The 15,143-nt window shown below is 47.7% G+C and overlaps 1 long non-coding RNA gene across 2 annotated transcripts in view; it reads left to right on the plus strand.

Annotated features, from left to right (window-relative positions):
• LOC121033310 (uncharacterized) overlaps window positions 1-2,678 on the plus strand; it is a 5,844-nt gene extending 3,166 nt beyond the window's left edge. Inside the window, exon 3 of one of the 2 annotated variants that reach the window (XR_005791819.1) lies at window positions 2,467-2,678. This is a non-coding gene — a long non-coding RNA (uncharacterized LOC121033310). Of the gene's footprint in view, window positions 1-1,281; window positions 1,681-2,466 lie in introns of those variants that run through there. The other variant, XR_005791820.1, reaches the window with a different exon arrangement.
• Window positions 2,679-15,143: the final 12,465 nt, after the last annotated feature.

A 15,143-nucleotide genomic window follows, 5' to 3' on the forward strand; every position in this document is an offset into this window, starting at 1 on the left:
TCTTTCTTTCTTTCTTTCTTTCTTTCTTTCTTTCTTTCTTTCTTTCTGTTTTATTTACTTTGAGAGACAGAGAATAAGCAGGAGGGGAGAGAGAGAGAGAGAGAGAGAGAGAGAGAGAGAGAGAGAGAATCCCAAGTATGCTCCACGCTGTCAGCATAGAGCCTGGTGTGGGGCTCTATCTCTTGAACAATGAGATCATGACCTGAGCTGAGATCAAAGTCGGATACTTAACTGACTGAGCCACCCAGGTGCCCCAACATTCTGCTCTGTAAGTTTCTATCCTGGGTGTGCTTTCACAGAGGTAAATTTGCTCTCTCCTACCTGACCTGAGTCCCCATCTGCCTCTTATGATATGCTTGTCATGCTACATTTAGTGTGTTCCTAGCGCTTAAAGATATTTATTTCTTACAACAGAACCTCTAACGCAAGCCAGCTGCTTCATATGGCATTCATTTGAAAAATACTCATGAGTTCGATCACTGGAGGAAAATCTGCCTGTGATGGGCTCAGTGAGAGGTACCAGTTTGTTGATTTCCAATGTGGAGCAAGTAAACTTGGCCGCAACAAATCTAGCCATCGATATGCAAGAGAGAAAAACTATAGTTTATGGGCAATTTGATGAAAATTTAAGGCTAATTTTGACTTTGTGAGTTTCACCTTATGGACAGAAAAGTCAAAGAGAAAGCTGTTAGTCCACTGCAGTAAAATGGGCCTTTCATTGCCTGGTCATCTGTTGAGCCCTCGTGATGGGCCAGACATGGTCTCCTTCTTACCTCGACTCCCAGTTCATGCACACTCAGGACCTATGAGTCCTATGAGTACCCGAGGGCACATCCCCAGCTGATGGATGAATCTCATTCAGGCCCCTTCCCCGCTCCATTGTCCCACATTCACTCTCCTTCTTGCTCAGAACTTTTCTTGAATTCAAAATTAGTTTTTCCTGTTTCATTCCCTCTGAACCCTGCTTCCTTTTCGCTGTAGAGAAGATGGCCATTTTGATGAAGAATCGGTCCTGTGGATGCTAATCCATGAATCTCTAAGGTAAGGTGTGTGTTGGGAGCACATGCCTGTACAAACAGAACTCCCTCTTCAAAGAAAAGACTTTGAAAGCAAGAATGAAGTTGGATAGCTCTTCAAATGGTTTCAAAATTGCCCCTGGAAAGAGATGATAGGGATCATATGACTGGGTCTCACTGTTAAATGCTGGTTGGTGCATGTAAGCAATAATGTTAAGGTCTTCCTGGCAATCCAACTTTGTGATTATCACAACTCTTTCCCTAGATTTGGCCTTCTCACGTTTTCCTTGAACTTTCTGCCAAGTGTTTCCTCAGAATGTGGCATCACAGATGGGAGTTGCCTGGAAAAAGATCCTTTACCTTTTAAGGCTATTTATCTTCTAAGACACTAAAATAATAATTTGTGATAACTTTAATAGAGTTTAAATGAATGAATAGATTTAGCATTTATGTTATTCGGAGCTTATAATTTCAGCTGTAAAGTGGGATTTTTATGGTTTTGTGGACTTAGGCAAAAGTAGATGTGCATCCAAGCTAATATAGATTTCAGCTTTTATGTATTAAAAATGGAAAATTTATAACATATTCATCAATTTGGGAAATTAAAACGGTATCTTTATCTTTACAAAAATTGAAAACCAGTCATTATATCTTGTAATAGAGATTAAATAAATAAAATAAACTTCTAACATAACATAAATTTGACACTTTCATTATTTTTCTCTAAATGTGGTGCTTGTGACAGTTCACTTGGCACTAAGAGGATATTACCTTCGGTTAGTAATTAAATCTGGTTCTGAGAAATTTAGGTTCTCACTAGATTCTAAGTTTCTCAAGGTCAGCCCCAGGTCTCTGTCTTCCTGGCATCTAGCACATAGTAGGCCTACAGTATATATGTTGAACCAACAGGTAACTTTGGGTCTGTCAGGCCCCAAGAATTGTGACTTACAGAAGTGAAAAGTCTTGGGGGTATGATTCCTTAAATATGAGGAATGAGAAGACAAGGGAGGGCCCCACTGTCTCGTAAGCACCTACTGTGTGCCGGGCATTCTGATTGTTGTAGTGATGCCACACTATGTCTGTGGTGCTGGCTCAGGGTCTACGGAGTTATCTATATTCATTAAATACTCGTTGACCTTTAAAAACCAGGAATAGACCAAATCCCATTACGGTTAAGCCAGTTAGGAGGAGAAACCACACACAATTGAAGTATTTCTAGGTGCTTCTTGGTGGTTCCTTTATTTCAAGAACTTTCCAGGACAGGGAATGACCTTGCATTGTTCCCTGGGTCCATGCTAATGGGATTAGCCTTGGAATAGTTTCTTGGTTATTATCCAAGCCTTCCTGGCTCATTTTAGAGTCGTGTTTGGCCCACGCAAGGTGAGGACAAGCCCTGCCCCAGAAGTTCAGCATGGGGTCATGGACTTTCTTCTTTCTAACTATGTTCCAGGCTAAAGTTATCCAGCAAGTGGCTTCTGTTGTAAGAAAACCAATATCACGTCCATCCTGAATAAGTTTACACAGTTACCTAACCTCTCCACGTAAGTGAAAATTCTGATATCTAACTTGGCAGTTGAGAGTGAAACGAGTTTATTAATCTGCACACTGCTGGCAGATGGTATCCGTTCTCCATTGTCAAAATAATGCCTTGTAACAAGTGACCACAAAACCTCAAGGGCATGTGACAAGAAGTGTTTATTGTTCATGTGTTTGAGTCCGCTGGGGGTTGGCGAGATGGTTTGGCTGATCTAGGCTGGGCTTGAGCACATTTCCGCGGCTTGCCTAGCTGTCAGCTGGCCGATCTAGGCTGAGACATCCGGGGAACTTCCGCTTGAGCCCGCATGTCTCTCTTTCTCTGTCTGGCCAGCTTGGGCACGTTCCCGTGGAGGCAGCAGAAGTACAAGAGAACAAGCTTTAATGTGCAAGCTCATTGCAAGTATCTGCTTATGAGACATCTGCTAACATCCCATAAGGCAAGAGCCAACATGAGCACGTGAATGATTTTGATTGAGTTTAGCATCGAAGAGTGAGATGGGTCACCCTGCCCATGGAGGAAGGCAAAGGCTCCCAAGCAAGCTATATGGCAAGAGGCATGGATACAATGAGGGGTAAAGATTTGGGGACATTCTGTAATATACCCCAACAAACACTGGATGGTTTTAAAGAACAGCTGGCAGGGGCACCTGGGTGGCTCAGTCGGTTGAGTGAGTCGGGTCATGATCTCATGGTTTGTGGGGTCGAGCCCCGATTGGGCTCTGCGCTGACAGTGAGGAGCCTGCTTGGGATTCTCTCTCTCCCTCTCTCTCTCTGCCCCTCCCCCACTCACACCCTCTCGCTCTCAAAATAATAAATAAAACTTTAAAAAAGAAAGGTGCTATCCAGCACCTGAACTTCTTCCCTATGTGTGGGGTACTGGTATATAGGTCTTGGTGAGAGGCAGAACCCCTCTCCTCTGAAGGAAATGAAAACAACTGGAGATACCTGGTTTCCCAGTGTTTCTGGCCTTTAGTGCACAACTCCATGATCTAGTCCCAGCTACCCCAGTATCTTTGTCTGGAGCCCTGAATCTGGAGCTGGAATACAAGGAAGGTGGTGGTGGTGGAGTCCACATACAGTTTCAGGACAGATGTGTTAGTGGTGGTTTCCTATGAGTGATGGCAGAATGATTGCATCAATGGTCCTAATTTGTCACACCCCCCCCCCCCACACACACCCCAGTATCAGGGCGTTTATTGTGTGTTTTTGCAGTTCCCTTACCAAAGAGGCAGAATCTATTTCCCTACTCCTTAAACTGAGGCTGGTCTTGTGATTTGCTTTGGCTGAACTTTTGATGGTGCTCCCAGTTCTGAGCCCCGGTCTCAAGAGACATTACATGCCTTGCAATTCCTTTGCTCCTCTCCATGAGAACCCACCTGGTCTAGACATGGTGGAGGATGAGGGACATGTGGAGCCGAGCAGAGTCACCACAGTCGTTCCTGGTGAGGCCAGCCTAGGAAAGCCAATAGTTGGCCAATGTGGAGCCTCACCAGTGGCCCTGCCGAGATTACAACGCTGCCTATGAGCCTCTGAATGACGCCAGGCACGTGTGCAACAAACATACGTTATCATAAGTGCCTGGGTGTTTGGGGTTGTTTGTTAGCCTTACTGCTGACGCACCTAACTGATACACTGTGTCCAGAGCTAGACTAGTTGTGTGGTGGGAGTTTGAGTAGTTCTGTCCGCCATCTTTGTTCGTGTCTATTTTCAGAGCCTGGTCCTCCAGAATTCTTGGCAATTATGCGAGTTACCCAGGACCTTCTCAGCAAATTCCCTTTGTGCCTGCATCAGCCACAGCCCATTTCTGGTTCCTACACTTAAAAAATCTGTCTAGTAGGGTGCAAGTGTAGTGCTAGCTCTTATTATTATTCTCCCATTTCTGTTTCTGTTTGAACTGGCACTTATCTTCCTAAACTTGTTTCATTCACAAATTAAATAGCGTCTGACACTCCGTCTTCCTCGAAAAGCCTCTCCTGACTAATTGGGAAGTGCCAATTTCTTCTCCTATCTCGGGTGCCAGCAACTTCTCAGCCTTACTTGTCACTGCCTTCCACCATCCTCGGAGCAGCAGCGGGACAACTGCCACTGTTCTCACATACGTGATTCATCTGTCAGGGGTTTACAGAGTTGTCAGTGTTTGTTCGTGTCAACATCACCTACTATAGAGCCCGAGTGCACGGTGGACACAGATGGTGTTGATTTAATTGATTTTTCGAATAGCACGTAGTCGTTTGCTTGATTCAGGTGAGTACATCAGCCTTTTGATGATGACGAACAATTCAGATATTGGGTGGAGACAGGCAGTTGGTGGCCAGACAAACTTGCTTTAAAGGAGGTTATCTGAACCGAGCTGTGTCTCTGGCTTCTCTCATCAGAATCTGAGAAGTCTCCTAGGAGCAACTGGCATAATGGAAAAAATGGGAACCTGGGAGTCAAAGAGCCGAGTTTGTATCCTGGCTCGGTGCAGTAAGTGAATTACTCAGCCTCTCCAAGCTCAAGCCTCCTGAGCTCTTAAATGAGGACACAACAAATACCATCCCTGTTCATTGGTCAAAGTTGTTGTGAAAATCAAAAGAAATACTGCTCATGGACATGCTTTGCAAAATGCAAAGAACCGTACAAGAGCAAAGGAGTAATGACCGATGCTAAGATATTGAACTTTCTTTTAGGAAAGGCCAGGAGGAGATAAGAAGTTAGCTCAAGCCCGTGGTCAGGTGGTTACCGAGAAATAAATTCTCAGGCCTGGTCGGGAACCAGTAACCACTGGCCTGACCATATGAGGCTGGCAGGTAGAGATGTGGAGTCCATGTAGTGGAAATATTAGGGTATGGGGCAGGATAATAGCAGCTAGCATGGTTCCCTGACTCTTCTGAAGTAAGAAGACCAATAGAGAGCAGTGTTGATGAGTCCTCTAAGGGTAGTTATGGGAGTGATATTTAGAGAGGGCTTATGTCAGATAGGAATGGCCTTTGTCCATGAGCAACGTAGAATTGAAACGTAGTGGCGTATATCATTATTAAAGGTTTTATTTTTCTCACCCGAAGAGAAGTGCAAAGGTGGGCAGTTGAGGGCTGATGTGGTAATTCCGTGAACAGAGACTCAGACTCCTAGAAATCCACTTTATCTATCGTTATGGTGTGATGCTTCTCCCGCTTCGCATCGGAGCTCAAGCTAGTTGCCAAGATACCAGCCATCACGTCGGTATCTCAAGCAGGAAGAATGGGAGAGGGTGCTTCCCAGCGGAGTCATTCCCCTTTAAAGAATTTCTCAGAAAACACCATCTAATGACTTGTGTCCCCGGACAAGGAGGGCTGGTAGATGTGACTTTCTGGCACATATTATTAACTCTAAATAGAATTGGGGTTCTATTAGCAATGGACAGGAGGGGGTGGGCAGTTTGTTGTCTCTGCCATTGGCTTCTTGTGCTCTGATGCCCCCATGTCACCATGCCCAGTCCTCGAAGGAGAGATGTATCATTTGGAAACAGGGTAGCATCACTGGCTAAGAGCCTGGATTTGGAGACAGAGAGTCCTGGTTTCAGATTTGCCTCCGTCACCTACTGTCCCTGTGACCTCGAAGAATTTACTCAACTGTATTGAGCCCAAGTTGTCTTCTCCACAAAACGTGGAGAATAAAATTTCATATCTCGGGGTTTCGGTGCAAATTTAGTGGCTCCGCAGAGCCCTTAGCCCAGGGCGTGGCACCCAGCAATCACTTGAGAAAGGTCTCTGGAAAAGTGCCTGAAGTGACTTATTGAGTGGCAAAATGTGAGTCATAGTCTCGTTCCACAATGGTGCGAAAAAGACATGTTTTTGATCGAGAGGGGGTATCAGACCTAAAGAATTGATTACTAGCAGCTGGCACCAGAATTCCTCGTCGGAAGGAAACTTTCTTTGTGCCGGAAATGAACTTGCTGAGCCCGGTGGGGGCCCGGGTGCGTCTGGAGAGTGAGGCCCTGCAGAAGACCTTGGAGAAGAGTGATGTGGGAACAGAGAGCATTGGGCGGGCCACCTATGAGCTCCTGGGGCCACCAAATGAAGCATTTGGCCACCGCCTGCTGGCCAAAAGTATACGGTCCCTTGTCTGTTCGTTCTAGGGCCTGTGAACCAAGAATGGTTTTAAACTTTCTGAATGTTGAAAAAAATCAAAATAATAATATTTCGTGACTTGTGAAAATTCTATGAAATTCAAATTCCAGTGTTCATAAATAAAGTTTTATTGGAATGCACCCACATCCATCTATTCATATTCTCTAGGGTTTCTTTTCTGCTGTGATGGCAGATTTGAGCAGTTGGGCAGAGACCATATGGCCTGTAGGCCTAAAATATTTATTGTCTGGCCTTTTATAGACAAAGTTCCTGACCCTGGAAAAAAGCGAGATGTGGTCAGGCTGAAGAGTGTGGGAGGGGCAGCCACCCCCTGGTGCTGGAGTGGCCGGAGGACCGTTTAAAAATGGACAAGCTCGGGGCGCCTGGGTGGCTCAGTCGGTTAAGCGTCCGACTTCGGCTCAGGTCACGATCTCACGGTCCGTGAGTCCGAGCCCCGTGTCGGGCTCTGGGCTGACGGCGCAGAGCCTGGAGCCTGCTTCCGATTCTGTGTCTCCCTCTCTCTCTGCCCCTCCCCCGTTCATGCTCTGTCTCTCTCTGTCTCAAAAATAAATAAACGTTAAAAAAAATTAAAAAAAAAAATGGACAAGCTCAGGGTTTGTCCTGGGCTGACTGGTGTCCCCCCAAATTCATATGTTGAAGCGCAGACCCCTGGTACCTCCGAGTGTGACTGTATCTGGAGATAGGTCCTTTAAAGAGGTAATTAAGTGGAAAATGTGGTGACTAGGGTGGCCCCTAATCCAATACAACCGGTGTCCTATAAGGACATAAGAACACAGACACACAGACAGAGGGAGACCATGTGAGGACGCACAGAGGAGTCAGTCGTCCGCAAGTCAAGGAGAGAGGCTCGGGAGAGGCAAACCCTGCTGACACCTTGATCTTGGACTCCTGGCCTCCACAATTAGGAGAAAACAAATTTCTGTTGCTTAAGCCATCCGGTCTGTGGTGTTTTGTTATGGTGGCCCTAGCACACTTTCACGGGGTTCCGTCAAATCGTTTGGGTCCCTGAAATGTCTTCTTTCCCCTCATCTTTCTTCCAGAGTTTGTCTTGTTGGTAAGAAGCTACAAGGTCTCGTGTGAGATTTTTAACTTATGGACATCGAAGGGGAGGCTAAATTCATGTGTGGGTCAGTCTGGTCAAGAGCTTTGAGATAATCCTTGGGAACACAGGAAGACAGAGGCGACTTTGAGCACCCACTTAAACCCTCTCCACGGAAGCCTGAGGTGGGGCTCTGGCTCCTTCCCGGGGTGAGGTTAAATACTTATCTTCCCACCGTTACATGGTTAGAACAACAGGGACAGCAAGAAACTCCAAATAAAACAAAGAAAAAATGATTTTGAGAGCCATCTTGTATGAAGACTTCTCGCTCGCGAGTCTAAGTTGATTGGGGCTGTACTCTTCTAGACATTTCCCACCCTGTCCTTCTAGCATAGTCCTTCCACACTTGGGCACCACGTCTGGCCCAGAATCAAGGCCAGGTGGCCTGTTTTATGGGAGTGTTTGTTTGGGGAACGGCCAGCTCTCGGAGGACATGGGACACTATCTGCCACTCTCAGAGTCCTGTGATGGGGAGACTGAACGTCTGGGTGGCCGTTTCCCCACATGGCCACATTGTTCTTTGGCTTTTGACATGGTACCACCTTAAAGCTGCAGCCGTGGATTGAAGCTTGATCTCCAGGCGCGATTTCCTATAGCTCGTCCACTGCTTTGGATGCCGCATCTCTTTGTTGGCTGTCTGTGCCCTGGAAGCAGGGCGAATGCTCCACCTGGAGCCCGGAAGAGGTGTGGCGGGAGGGTATGCAGCTGTTGTCACTTTAGGGTTAGCATCTTAAAGTACTGCCATGGTCTGTCCCAAATGGAAAGGAGCCAGGATTAGGGGTAGCATCTGGTCAAGCTGGGGAGAAAACCTGCCTGTCATTTCAGGCAAAATGCCTCTGATGAGCAGGACCCCCTTCAGGAATGAAGGACTATTCCTCCAGCTTCTGGGAATGTCACTGGCAGATGGCCTCCAGCTGGAATTACCTCTACTGAAGAGGGCCACCTTGCCCAAGGACATTCTCTCCCCTAGGGCTGGGGCACGTCTAACGACTGATCACATGGGAGTCTAAAAGCCTGGGCCCTTTATCCATACTTGGGACTGCTGTGAAGGGCCATTCCCGCTCCAGAACGCTCCCTGGAGAGGGAGGGGGCTTTTTGTGTTTGATTTCATTTTCTGGTCTCACAAGGCAGTTGTCGCCAGATGTTTGAAACAAAACACTCCTGAAAGAGAACATTTCAGTGTTCTGACCTTCCAATAACACGGGCAGTGGAGGAGGAGGAATGAATGCATCTTCTGTCTCTAAGAATTTGTAAAGCTTTCAGAGCATGTGTACAAATGGACTGCGTTTCAACAAAATGAAATGCAGCACACCCAAACTCACAAAATGGAAAAAAAAACGAGGGGCCGCGGTTTCTAATTCGATTTATTTAAAAAAAATTTTTTTTTCAACGTTTATTTATTTTGGGGACAGAGAGAGACAGAGCATGAACGGGGAAGGGGCAGAGAGAGAGGGAGACACAGAATGGGAAGCAGGCTCCAGGCTCTGAGCCGTCAGCCCAGAGCCCGACACGGGGCTCGAACTCACGGACCGCGAGGTCGTGACCTGGCTGAAGTCGGACGCTTAACCGACTGCGCCACCCAGGCGCCCCTCTAATTCGATTTAAAGATTATAACTATATAATTATAATCCATATATATATGTATGTATTTCTCAAATGTTTGTTGATTTATTTATTTATTGGAAGGACTCACTTTTTTCCCAGCTTCCTGAGATACAAATGATCTACAACATTGTGTAAGTTTAAGGTATACGCCTGCTTGGGATTCTCTCTCTCCCTCTCTCTCTGCCCCTCCCCCTCCCCTCAAAATAGATAAATACGCTTTAAAAATGCGTTAAAAAACGAGGCGCTAGGAGTGCCCCCAACAACCGTCCGGTCCACGTTCATCCAGCAAAGCGAGGCAGGCCCTCCTTCCCGCGTGGCGGGCTGTGGTCGCAGCTTGCTGGTTTCTCAGGTGTGGCTCTGCCCCTTTAAGTCAAACCCAGGCAAGTAAATCTAGTACCAGGGGTGGGAGGCTTCTGAATAATTAAAGGCTTTTCTCTTTGTTTCCTTGATCTATATGTTTCCACGAACACACCAGCTATTGTGTTAGCCTCCCGCTGTGGGAAAGACGCAACTCTGTGACTTTGGCAATTGTTGAAGAGCTGTGAAGGGAAAAACTGAGCAGAGATTTATTAGGCGATCTATCTCAGTTTTTAATAAACCGGGGAAGAAATGCTACGAGCCAAGGAACAGCCCTGGGAAAAAACAAGCCAAGGCCGGAGACAAAAATAACCCACAGAAGAGATGCTTGCCCGTAGCAAACAGGATGCCACGGTGAGCCGCGAGCCCAGAGTGCTTTTCGAGGCTGGGCCTCCCTGGACAGGGGTTCTCAGGCTAAGTCTGGGAAGGTTTCCCTCTTGAACGACGCCAGGACGGGGGGAGGGGCGGGCCCGGCCGACCGCCCCGCACACCCTGCCTGGCCTAACCCATCACGGTTCGTCCGCAGCTGGGGTGCTGGGGACCACGATCTGTTCGGCTTTCTTGCCGAGTTTCAGTGACCTCCGTGGGTCAGGTTTGCGAGCCGTCTCACTCCTGATCTGAGAGGCTGAGCGTAACCACAACTGACCCTTAACACTTTCCGTGTTTATTCCCAGAATTCCTAGAATGGCCTGGAGGCGGTTCTTCTAGGGAAGGAGACTCCCACTTGTTCCTGGTCCCTCCTCCCGCGTGAGAAGGCATGGAGGCGGTCTTTTGCACACACAGGATGGTTCAGAGTAAAGGCTTCATCCTCCCTCAGTCAGTCGGGGACGATTCCAGTTTCCCTAGTTTGGATACCGCTGAGAAGGGCATTTCCCGGACCGTCCTGGCGGCCCAGGGCACCCTCCCCCTTCTGCCTCCTGTCCTCTGGCCCCTGAATTTGAGAGTGACCCCGAATCTGCTTCCTGTCAGACTAGGTCTTCCACACAAGCAAACTACCCCCCCCCTCCCCTCACACCATGCCTTAAAAAATTGCATGTGTGATAAGATGTACGTAACAGGAAATTGCATCTACGGTGTTTGTCCTCTTGTAACTGGCTCACCTCACTTCGCGTGGTGTCTTCAAGGGGCACGTGTGCCTCTTTAGTTTTTGTTCCCGTTGCCACGGGCTCAGCGCCCTCCCCTCTCGCCCCTCTCCCCTCCCCCCACACCACCCCTACTCCTTGCTCCGTGTGCTCTCCGTGACCCTCCTTCTCAGGTAAACCAGACCCTTAAACCAGTGGCAGAAAGTGGTCGCCATCTTTCACCGGACCCTTCGCCTGGAGCCGGGACCCCAGATCACATTCTTTCCAAGTGGTACCTTCGCAAGAATTGACTGCAAGGTCACATCCTGACAGGAGTTATGACAAGATGATCCAGAAAGAAGAGAGGAGGCCGTAAAACAAAGAGACTCGGAGACAAGAGGAAGGTAGTCCCAGGGCCACCCCCTGGCTTTAATTGAAACCTGATGTCTTTAGGGTGCCCCCTCCCGCAGCCCTTTCCAGGGCTCCATTCCACCCCCCACATGCCAGGTACCACGGCGGGGGTGGGGGGGGGTCCCTCTGACGCCTCTCCCACCTCCCCGAGCCAGCGCGCGTTCCTTTTCCACCTTTGCAGAATTGGCCAGGGTTTCCCACATTAGGAAACAACGGAACCAGAGCCGCAGAAATATCGGTGCCTTCCTGAGGTCTTTATGGGAAAGCAGCAGGAAGGATGGGGGAGCGAGTGGCTGGAGCCAGCTGCGTGCAGGCCCTGAGCCGGTGCGGGGGAGAAGCATTAGAAAACTCTATTACAAATATTACTTCTTTAATCTCTTTGTTTTCTTCCCCGTCAGTAATGCGAGGGCTGATAGAGCTGGAAACCCATCGGTCCGGGGCTAAATGGGATTTTTTGCCAGCCCCTACGGGTTGTTAATCAGGTGCGCTGGCTGGGAGAGAGCTGTTTCGAGGGGCCTGCTCGGGCTAAGAGTGACCCAGTTTTAATGGGAGAGCTGGACTCTGATTTTTCTGTTACTGTCCTCGATATGAGTGGCCATTATTTCTAAGAGAAAGGTACTGCTGGCCGCCTCGTGGTAGGATGTCTCTGGAAGGGCTGCCTGCAGCTTAAATGTGGCCATTTCTTTCATGAGTTACTTGTCAGGTCATTTGCGAGGAGTTGAATCGGACTCTTAAACAAATAAGCTCTTTCCTCCTTGCTTCATCAAACACTCTCCTTGCTGGCCGTTGGTTTTTATTTACATTGCCAGTCTCAGCTACCGAGCGATGAAATATTCTCACTGTGTTTGAAATTGCTGAGTTCAATGCCAGTGTTTATATGGCTCCCCATTTTCTGGGGTTTTGTTTTGGTTCTGGGGGGTAGGGGTGGGAGAAACTGCCTTCACAGCTCAAGGCCTTGCAGAAGCAGACTCCAGGGTGGTCTGGGCAGAGTTGGGAAGTCAAGAAGGAAGGCATAATTTGGTGCTCTGAACGGTGGTTTGCTCAGACCTCTGCTGCTTGGTGGAAGTGAGGTGGATGAAGAACCTGAGTAAAATAGTTTTGGAATTCCGTTATCTTGAGAGGGTATCTCAGCCATCTGCCCCTTGCCCCCCTGGTTGACCTGCTTCCCCACGCTGCCTCCGTGAAAGGGATCTGTGGCCCCGCTGCCCCCCTTGGTAGGCTCTTTCCACGCAAAAGTCTCTGTTACCTGGAGAGGTTCACTTTTGCCTCAGTTCCCCCGTGCGGTGGCGCAGGCCCTAATTTTTACTGGTTCCGTTTGAGGCGGAGGAACGCTCATCGCCGCCCTCACGGAGCATTTACTCAGCCTCCCTTAGAAAATGAACGTTGTCCTCTTCTCCAAGCTTCCCAGTTTTCTTTACTGAAGCCTGGCACCCTTTGCCCACGTCTGCCTGGGAGATCTGGTTCGTTAGGTACACATTTCAAAGGGGAGGCTTTGTGTTTGCCGACCCTCCCAGAGGAGGGACGCTTGGTGTTAGTAATCTTCTAATTCAAGGCTAGGGAGGGGGCTCACCGGGGCGGGTCAGGGCAATGTGTGTGAATGAGCAGAGAGGTGAGTTGGGTGCACAGTCTGCAGCTGGGCTGCCCAGCTGCTAGCTGGGCAACCTTGCCTAAATTATTGACCTCTCTGTGCCCCTGTGCCTCTGTGCATCAAAAGGGATGATAACAGAATTTTTAATAGACTTTTTAAAAAGTGTCTATTTTTGAGAGAGAGAGAGAGAGAGAGGGAAAGACAGAGGATCCAAAGCAGGCTGAGCTGTCAGCACAGAGCCCGATGCGGGGCTCGAAACTCACAAACCATGAGATCGTGACCAGAGCTGAAACCAAGAATGGTATGCCTAACTGACTGAGCCCCCCAGGTGCTCCTTTAATAGACTTTTTGTAATGGGATTATAAGAGGTTGCACTGTGTAACTGACTTAGCCCAGCACCTGGGATATGGCACACTTAATAAATGTTGCCTATTATTATAATTAGCATCATGGTCATTACCATCTCTACTCATTGACTGGACCATGAGCTGCTTGAGGACTGGGGCTGTGACTTACCCGGAGCACACTAGGGCCCGAAATGCTTGCTGAATGAGTGAACAGATGCTACTTAGTATAGTCTTTCCTTTTAGCCTTTTCTTTTTGGACAGATTCTTGATGTTTCCTTTTGTCTTCCTCCTTTGATCTTAAAGGCAGCAAAATAATTCATGTGATTGTGGAAAGGAAAGAAGATAAAATATTCACCCATGATCTTACCAAACTAGTTGTCCTTCTCAGTTTCCTCTATTTCTATCTGTTCCTTTTTGTAGTAAATTGTTAGAAAAAATTCACTTCCTTACCTCCACTTCCATGGGAAAAGACTCCTTTCTTGTTCAGTTGATACTGGACTTGGCCATGTGCCTCGCTTTGACCTCACAGGGTGTGGAGGCTTCTTCCTTTTAAAAAAAAATTTTATTATTATTTTTTTTAATGATTATTTTTGAAAGAGAGAGAGAGCACATGAGCAGGGGAGGGTCAGAGAGAGCAGGACAGAGGATCTGAAGCAGGCTCTGTGCTGGCAGCAGAGAGCCCGATGCAGGACTCGAACTCATGAGATCAAGACCTGAGCCAAACTCAGAAGCTTAACCGACTGAGCCACCCCTGAGCCCCCGGAGTCTTCTTTCTCATTCTTTTACTTTGGGCTCAGCCATATGATGACTTCAACTGATGGGATGTCCTGAGGCTGGCAGGCTCTCGTGCAGTGGGGCTTGCCCACTCGTGCCGCCGTCATTGGCACGAGAAGAGCCCCGCTCCCCTTCCAGCCTGGGCGTCAGAATGGGGCAGACCTGTGTCCGATCTGCGTCTGTGGATTGCGGCCTGATGGCAAAGTGCCCAGGTCAGCCCTGTCTCAACGTGAGGATTCGTAGCCAAGTAACAAACACATGAGAAATATGTACTTATTATCTACTGCACAGCAATAGCCAACGGAAGGAAATGTGAGTATAAATTGTACGTAGGCACGGTCCGAACGTAATACCACTTTATATTCACCTTTAATTCACTGCGCGTTGTATCATCGTTGGGTTTGTCTATGTCGACACAGAGTTTTAATAAATTTCATCTGGCAGCCAGATACTTTAGCAGATTCATCTAGAAAATAACAATATAGTAATATTAACTTCTACATTGAGTAATACTAACTTATATATTGTGTGTCAGGTACAATGTCTTATATCCATTTAACCCTTTCAACAATCCTACAAGGTCAGCCTAACTTCCCACCCCTTGTCTCAAAGCCACAGGTGCTGAGACACACATTTAGGAAGATGAACTCTGAGACCAGATGCCTGGGCTGAATCCTGTCTCTTCCACTTCTTGGCTGTGTGACCTTGGGAAAGTCACTGAACTTTTCATGCCCGTTTCCTCACCTGTAAGACCGATGATAATAATAGTATCTACCTTATAGGTTTGCAACTGTGAAGTGTTTTTTTTTTTTTTTAACGTTCATTTATTTTTGAGAGAGAGACACAGCGTGAGTGGGGGAGGAGTGGAGAGAGTGGGAGACACGAAATCTGAAGCCGGCTCCAGGCTCTGAGCTGTCAGCACAGAGCCCCACGCAGGGCTCGAACTCACGAGCTATAAGATCATGACCTGAGCCAAAGTCGGATGCTGAAAAGACTGAGCTCCAACAACTGTGAAGTTTTAATGAGTGAATATACCTAAACATTCAGGTGAGTGCCTGGCCTATAGAATTTGTGCTAGCTATCATTATAGTGGAGGAAGCTGAATTTCAGTGAGGCTAAAGGCTTGCCCAGAGTCACACAGTTAGTAAATTATAGTATATCAATTGTGTCACCTAACTAGGGTACTTTTCCGAGTCCCACATTATTGAGCAAGTGTGGGATATTCAGGTTTTCCTGGAAA

This window comes from Herpailurus yagouaroundi, unplaced genomic scaffold (genome assembly GCF_014898765.1).
Source record: "Herpailurus yagouaroundi ecotype Mexico unplaced genomic scaffold, PumYag 159, whole genome shotgun sequence".
Taxonomy (NCBI): Eukaryota; Metazoa; Chordata; class Mammalia; order Carnivora; family Felidae; genus Herpailurus; species Herpailurus yagouaroundi.